Source organism: Anguilla rostrata, chromosome 1 (assembly GCF_018555375.3).
Source record: "Anguilla rostrata isolate EN2019 chromosome 1, ASM1855537v3, whole genome shotgun sequence".
In the NCBI taxonomy this organism is placed as follows: Eukaryota; Metazoa; Chordata; class Actinopteri; order Anguilliformes; family Anguillidae; genus Anguilla; species Anguilla rostrata.
The window spans coordinates 73,681,100-73,689,496 of NC_057933.1; the positions used below are offsets into that span (position 1 = coordinate 73,681,100).

At 38.9% G+C, this 8,397-nt stretch overlaps 2 pseudogenes; both read right to left on the reverse strand.

The window, feature by feature from the left end:
* Positions 1-682: 682 nt before the first annotated feature.
* LOC135245718 (sterile alpha motif domain-containing protein 9-like) lies at positions 683-1,554 on the reverse strand (annotated as a pseudogene).
* LOC135234840 (sterile alpha motif domain-containing protein 9-like) lies at positions 1,552-6,807 on the reverse strand (annotated as a pseudogene).
* Positions 6,808-8,397: the final 1,590 nt, after the last annotated feature.

Here is an 8,397-nt window from a genome sequence, read left to right on the forward strand (position 1 = left end):
GCCGCAGCTGATTGTTCACAATTTGAAGGACAGCTTCTAGTTTTCTCTTTCCTCAATTAATGAGAGTTCTGGTGCATGTGAGATGCTTGAATAACCTTGTCTCAGACAGGGTAGTCCAGGCCCTCCCTTGTAGTCTTGGATTATGTTTAATATTTAATATTGTATGCAAGTGGACCATCAATAGCAAAACCAATGTAGAAGGACACCTTCTCTGTGCTGTACCCACTTCTGACTCCACCGAGGTAAACTGGTCGCACTGGGATTTTTAGTTTGCCATGATTTATGTAAGCCTCTCCATTCTCAATCATTCCATTCACTCTGAGTAGCCTTTCTTTGATGAGATCCTCCTTAAAGATGTCAGCACTCTGCTAAAGAGTAAGACTGCTGCAGTTTTTGAGCAAGTACCTCCCTCATTTATCATGTGACATGTTTTATTCAGCTTTATTCATGCATCCTACACAATACAAAATTATAAAATGAAATGTTGCAGAAAGAAGAAGTGAAGAAAGAATTTTACAAATTAAGCTATAGCCTCATTTCACTTATTAGAAATGTGTTATTAGAAACAGGTGAAGAAATCATTTGACCAGTTCTATCACTTATTAGAAATATGTCCCCTCTGTATGCAATCAATTTTTCCACGGAATGACAAATAGGACCTCACTGATTTGTCATCTCTCCGTCACCTAGACTTCAGAAGATGACAGGATGGCGAGTGACTGTAGACATTTGCCCAGACATATGCTTTAGTGAAGTCCTTCTCCATGAGATACAGATGCCTTGCGAGGGCTTGAAGTTTCTTGAACCTTGGGGAGGCTATTTCAAAGATATGTTGCACTTTTTGTGGACCTTCAGTTTGGATTTGTTCAATCAAAGGAGAAAACAATGTGTACTTTTCATCACCCTCTTTCTTCAGTTGCCTTGTGATCAACATGCTATGGATTGAGTCCATGAGTGTGTCTTTTCCCATTTCAGTTTTGAAGAACAAGTCATTATGTAGCAAGTTAATGACGATTTCGCTTCTGGATATTTTGTATCGCTTTTCCAGCTCTTCCAGACACTGAATGGCAATGCGTTGATGAAGGATACGGATGGCGGTGTACGTACCATCTACCTCAGGCTTGAATCGAGTTAGCAAGGTTGAATAAGGCTCCATTCTTTGCTCTACAGTTTCTCTTGATGTCAACATGTATTTGATTCCAAGAAAAGTCTCACAGACAGAGAAATGCTTTAATTCGCTACAAATGTATTCAGCAATGCCAAAAAGGAAAGCATCGCTGCTTGTTTACTACTAACATCAAGATTCTTCAGAGTGTTGGAGACAATGCTTTCAGTGTATTCATTGCTGAAGTTCGACTTCATGATCATGAAACTATAGAAGTTTTCAGATTTCTTGTGATTATCTTTGAGCTCCTGAAGCTTTTATTCAAACAGATCCTGCTCGATTTTAGACAGTTCATTCGTAATGTAGATACCTTCAATGATACTGGTTCTGTACCGCTCTTTCGGATTTTGCGAACGTGCACAGTTCAGGATGATAACAAGTGGGCTGGAAAATTTTTCATCTACTGTTCTTCGTATAAAGTTTTGCAAAAATGAAGGTTTGCATGTCTGGATTCTCTGTAGAACCTGCATAATCCTTTGACTTCAGACTCTGGATCAAAGTCAAGAACACAGAATATCTTTAGTTTACTAAGAAACTGTAGGTGTTTCAGCTGTTCAGGGTGATTTCGGTTTGTAATGATCACAAAGTTATCATAGTAATCCAAACTGTTCCCTCCACATGTTAACAGGTCCTTTAGCTTTTGCCCCTGATTGCTATCCCTTTTCAGGATTGGTTTTCTTTCCATCTGTTCTCTTCTTAAGTCTAAGTCAGTCATATTTTCATTGAACATTTGCAGAGCAAATTTCAGATCTCTAGGGTTGCTGATTTTCATATCTTGGTAGATGCCCCATCCCGCACATACAGGGATTCTTGATCTTTTTTCCACCCCTTCTGCTCACACAGAGGCTGTATAAAATATTCCTTGAATCACTTCATGACTTGGAACAACATCCACCTCAATTACAAATCTGTTTGATGATGGAGGATCAGAGCATAACACCTCTACAAATCGAGGTTGTCGAATACACATTTTTGCAATCTTCAACCATTTCTCCAAAATAGGCCTTGAATCCGTTATTAAAGTGGTCTATGATTACATGTGTCTCCTCTACTTCAATTCCAATGATTTCTCCATGGCAAAATTACATTTCCTTTGAATCATTTGCCACACCACAATAAATAGTGCCATTAGTGCGAGAGTTCATGCATCCAGCGGCAAACCTAAAGACCTCATTGTTGAATTTTCTCTTTATTGTGTCAATGTTGTCTGTTCTACCTATGTACTTGTATTCATGAATGGGATCTATCAGATTTTCTGGCCCCGTCTCTGATGGAAGAATGGAGTGTTGTGTGTAAATGTGATGTGCTTGGTGCTTGTCAAATGGATAGAAACTGCTGGACTCTCTTGGTGCATTAGTTGTGTTCGCACTCATATTTAAAGGGGAATCTATACTTCTTCTACGGACCATAAGTGTGCTTGGAGATTCTGTTTCCTTTGTTTCACAGGTCTCCTGAACTGAAGCCATTTTTTCCTTCTCATCTTCATCTTTGTCATCAATGTCCTGTGAACCAGCAGTTGTAGGGTCAGGTGGTGATTTCTTCTTCTTCTTCTTCTTCTTAGATTTTTTTTTTGCTGTCCTGTTGTGTTCTTGGCTTGAGGTGCTGTGGTCCTCAACAGTCCTTATGTCTGAACTGGATATAGCTGTCAGAGACTGAGATGGTGTTGACTGATCCACAGTTGGGCTAATATCTTTCCTAGATGGTCTTCTCTGTGTTTTTGAGTGAGACTGTATTGTTTGATCCGATTGCCTTTTTCGTTCCTCCAGTTTTCCCATAATTTTCACAGCTGGGCCATGTTTTATACCCAGTTCCAGAAGATGTTTTTTTTCAAAGTGAAGTAATTCTGCCCCTGACACCCCTTTTTCATATAAGGCATCTGCATATCTGTAGTAAACCTTGAGGTCATCTTTTAACCACTGAGAGACATGTTCCTTACTCCATTCTTCAATTCTGGAAGGAAGTTGTTCAGGTGAATGGCTCATTGTGTCTCAGATCTGAGCAAAAGTATGAACAGCAGTGAGTACATAGCTGAAATGATTTCATTCTAATTATCAGTTGTAAAAGGTACAGTTGAGGCCACAAGTTTACATACACCTAGACTAAAGACATTCAAACTCAATTTTTCACAACTCCACACATTCCATGTTACCATACATTTCCTGTGTTAAGTCAATTAGGGTATCTACTTTATTTCAAAATAATAGCTACGAGATTTAGCTACGAGAAAGCTTATTTCAGCTTTCATGGACTAAATCAGATTTTCAGTGGGTCAAAAGTTTACATACATTTTGTTAGTATTTGGTAGCATTGCCTTTTAATTGCCTAACTTGAATGCTTGGGGTAGCCTTCCACAAGCTTCTCACAATATTTTGCCGGAATTTTTGCCCATTCCTCCTGACAAAACTGGTGTAACTCAGTCAGGTTTGTGGGCCTCTTTGCTCAAACAAACTTTTTCAGTCCAGTTCACACATTTTCTATAGGATTCAGGTCAGGGCTTTGTAATGGCCACTCCAATACTTTCACTTTGATGTCTTTAAGCCATTTTGTTACAACTTTGGTGGTATGCTTAGGATCATTGTCCTGCTGGAAGACCCAGTTGCGACCAACTTCCTAGCTGATGTCTTGAGGTATTGCTTCAGTATTTCTAGATAATCCTCCTTTCTCATGATGCCATCTATTTTCTGAAGTGCACCCGCCTCTTTTCCAGTAAAACACAGTTGGGATGGTGTTCTTCAGATTAAAAGCCTCACCCCTTTTCCTCCATACACAGCGCTGATCATTATAGCCAAACAGTTCAATTTTAGTTTCATCTGACCAGAGAACACACCCTGAAAGGCTAGGTCTTCATCCTGGTGATCACCTCCAAACTTCATTCTGGCTTTTTTATGCAGGTCTTGGAGTAGGGGCTTCTTCCTTGCGCAATGGCCTTTCACACCATGGCAATGTAGGATTCTCTTAATGGTGGATGTAGATACTTTGGTACCTCATGCCTCCAACTCCTTCACCAGTTCCTTTGTTATTGTCTTTGGGTTCAGTATAACCTTTTGGACCAAAGTTTGTTCAGCCCTGGGAGTTAATTTGTGCCTCCTTCCTGAACAATGTAGTGTCTGTGTGGCCCCAAGATTTTTATATTTGCATTCAAATGCTTGCACAGATGCTCGTGGTACTTTCAATTGTTTGGAACTTGCTGCTAAGAGGAACCGGACTTGTGGAGGTCCACAATTTTTTTTTCTGAGGTCTTGGCTGAGTTGCTTGGATTCTCCCATGGTATCAATGGCAAAAAGGTAGTGGCTCTAAAGGTAGGCTCTTAAATACAGTCCTCAAACTTTTGATCCACTGGAATTCTGATATAGTGAATTAAAGCTAAAATAAAGCTGTCTCTATTCGATTGTTTTAAAATTACCACAGATGTGAACAAAGTAGATCCTCTAATTGATTTGCCAAAAAAATGTATGGTAACATGGAATGTGCGGAGTTGTGAAAAACTGAGTTTGAATATCTTTAGCCTATGTGTATGTAAACTTTTGGCCTCAATGTTTCTAAAAATGCTTGCAGTAGGTAGTAAGAAAACCTATACCTGTTGCCATTATAATATATTATGTACCATGTGGTGTACTTACAAGTCATTTGTTGAATCTGTATTCAAACTCATTCACTTTCTTGTTGGCATTTTCTTCTGTAAAAGGAGGGAATGTTACATGTTAAGAGACAGTTCGCAGTTTTTAGACCCAGAGTTTCTCCCCACAAGTCATGTAATAAACTGGGGACATTTCGGGCTCAAAGCACTCCTACATCAAGATCATGTGATAAGCAATTCACAGGTGCCCTAGTGGGGGGGGTCACTGTACAGTGACTGCACCCATTGCCAATTGCACATCACCCTGTGGAGCTACTGGCTACATTTGGCACTGGCATGGTCCATGAGGCTCATCCATGCACCACAGCATAGTGCCTTAACCAAATGAGCCATCCAGCATCCCAGAAAAACCATATTTTTGCTGCAATTTCCTTAGCAAAATATAAAAGAATTTGATGGAACTTTCCATTTCATTATATTTTGTGTCTGACAGGTACTAAGAATTTCATAGGCCCTATTTGTGGAAGGGCGTAGTCCTTTTCACTTTACATTGATACACTTTGCCCATGCCAACCCCACTTAACCCAATGACTTGTTATACTTGTTCTGCTGCGCATACACGCACATCAATTAGTTTTTATGAAAGGGACAAACAACACACTGCACCTTTCTTGCCTTAAATGGCATACCTAACTGTCCATGTCTAATATAGTTGCAGCTTATGAGTTATCATGACATCTGTCTGTATTAACTAAATCTTTCACTGAATACAAAGCTGTCATAGTTAATTCAGAACAAATGTCACCTGTGTAAAAATACCTCTATTTGCATAATATCATTTTTTTGCTGTTTGTCCATTTTCTATAATCAAAGGATGTTAACCTGCTATATGAATGATGCTTGGGTACATGTAGTGACACATTCCTCTTAAATCAAGTGCCTGGTCTGCTCTTTCTCTTGGAACAGTGAAAGTCAGGCTGTGGTTTGTTATATTATAATGAGTGTAATTTGCATCTGTCCAACCATGTGTTTTTATCCTTTATAAATGTCAACCAAATCCTGTTTGCATCCTCCTCCTGCAAACTTATCTAACGCCAACATGCACCGTCAGGCACCAACTGCTGTGTACAGTGGCATTTGCATATACTTGGACAGGGAAATCTCTCTTTTGCATTCTGCAGTTCCACAAAAAGACCAGGAAGACTAGACATATGTACTCTTAATTTATGGTGCATAGTTCGCATCTGTAGGGCACGCTTCAAGTAGGCTATTTATTTAGCTGCTCCGCTAACAGTAATTTTAAAAGATGAAAGCAAACGGTGGCTGTACACTGCAATATTATTGGAAAATAACGTACTTCGGTGGCAGTACGGAGTTACAGAAAAAATCATAGGACAGATGGACCGACAACATGCATACCACAGACATGGAATATGCATGTACAATGGTACACAAATGTGTGTGGAATCCATGAGCATTTCACAAGCAAATGTATTTAAAAAGAGGAATCACAGATGATGGCTTATGAAATTGTGTGGCACTGTTCAACAAAAGTGAAGTGTTGATTGTAAATATCCCACCAAAGTGTTTAGTGGATCAGACAAATGAAAAAAGACAGTAATTTTTTTTACAAAATGAAAATCAGATCAAAAGCAAAAAAGAGGGAATCCAAATCCAATGATAATAATCCTGAGAAATATGGATGAGTTTATTTCCCACATGTGCGTGGTACTCTTATGTGAAAAAGGAGGAAGAGGGAGAATACCTTTTAAAAAGCCTTGGCTTGGCACCTCCACTACACTACTGTCATACAATGTCATAGTAACAAACAGTATTGAATACTGAGATGTGTGCACTAATTTCAAAAGCATCAATTGCAGTTCAGAATTTCTTTTTTGCTATTTATGCTTTCTACAAGCTGATTTGGATATCACAAAGAATTTCAGCAAAAGTGGAAAAATACCAACAAAAAAAAACTTACCTTAAGTCGTGGCTTCTACCAGCTACTTCTGAATTTTTCACTGCTTTCATAACAAACTTTTCTAACGCCAACAGGCACCGTCTGATGACGAACAGAAAACAGAACTCAACTGCTGTGTACAGCTGCATTTGCATATACTTGGACAGTAAATTTGGATTGGATGGTTCTCCCAGGTTTCATTCAACTGGTCAATAGACAGTGCCAGGAGCATATTTGTTTATAGCTCAGTGTAAGCTTGTCAAAGGAGCGGCGCAGTAGCCTACTTTTGGTTATAGCCTGCCAACGTCTTGGAATTATAACATGTGTGCTCTTCTTCTTAATGGTGGATGTAGATACTTTGGTACCTCATGCCTCCAACTCCTTCACCAGTTCCTTTGTTATTGTCTTTGGGTTCAGTATAACCTTTTGGACCAAAGTTTGTTCAACCCTGGGAGTTAATTTGTGCCTCCTTCCTGAACAATGTAGTGTCAGTGTAGCCCCAGGATTTTTATATTTGCATTCAAATGTTTGCACAGATGCTTGTGGTACCTTCAGTTGTTTGGAACTTGCTGCTAAGAGGAACCGGACTTGTGGAGGTCCACAATTTTTTTTCTGAGGTCTTGGCTGAGTTGCTTGGATTCTCCCATGGTATTAATGCCAAAAAGGTTGTGGCTCTAAAGGTAGGCCCTTAAATACAGTCCTCAAACTTTTGATCCACTGGAATTCTAATATAGTGAATTAAAGCTAAAATGAAGCTGTCTCTATTCGATTGTTTTAAAATTACCACAGATGTGAACAAAGTAGATGCTCTAATTGATTTGCCAAAAAAAATGTATGGTAACATGGAATGTGCGGAGTCGTGAAAAACTGAGTTTGAATATCTTTAGCCTATGTGTATGTAAACTTTTGGCCTCAATGTTTCTAAAAATGCTTGCAGCAGGTACTAAGAAAACGTATACCTGTTGCCATTATAATATATTATGTTCCATGTGGTGTACTTACCAGTCATTCGTTGAATCTGTATTCAAACTCATTCACTTTCTTGTTGGCATTTTCTTCTGTAAAAGGAGGGAATGTTACATGTTAAGCGACCAGGAACTAGACATATGTACTCTTAATTTATGGTGCATAGTTCGCATCTGCAGGGCACGCTTCAAGTAGGCTATTTATTTAGCTGCTCCGCTAACAGTAATTTTAAAAGATGAAAGCAAACGGTGGCTGTACACTGCAATATTAATTTAAATTTTCACGCAAGTCCGAGTTTTCATTCTATTTATTCTTGTCATTTTGCGATTATATGGCAATGACGATGAGAGTCGAATTAATCAATTCAACAGCCAAAATTGTTTACGACGTGTGCATGTTTTCTGCTATACATGTTGTTACCAGTTATTTGTGGAATGTGAATGCATTCTGTCGCTTCGGATGTCAAGACATGAAAGTGAATGTTCGCATAAAACATAATGAATGTGTTTGAGAGGATAATACAACAGTTACAATCTGTATATTGGTCTGTTATATCCTGTTTGTTGCATAACAACAGTCCAAGTCGGACCACCAACGAGAGTTTTGCTTGACAACGGTAAAATAATATGCCCAAACGGCTGCGGGAAAATATTTAAATGTCAGGTTATTAAGTTGATAAAAATCAATAAATACTAAAGTAGCCATATATAGTCATTATTGGTAACCCGT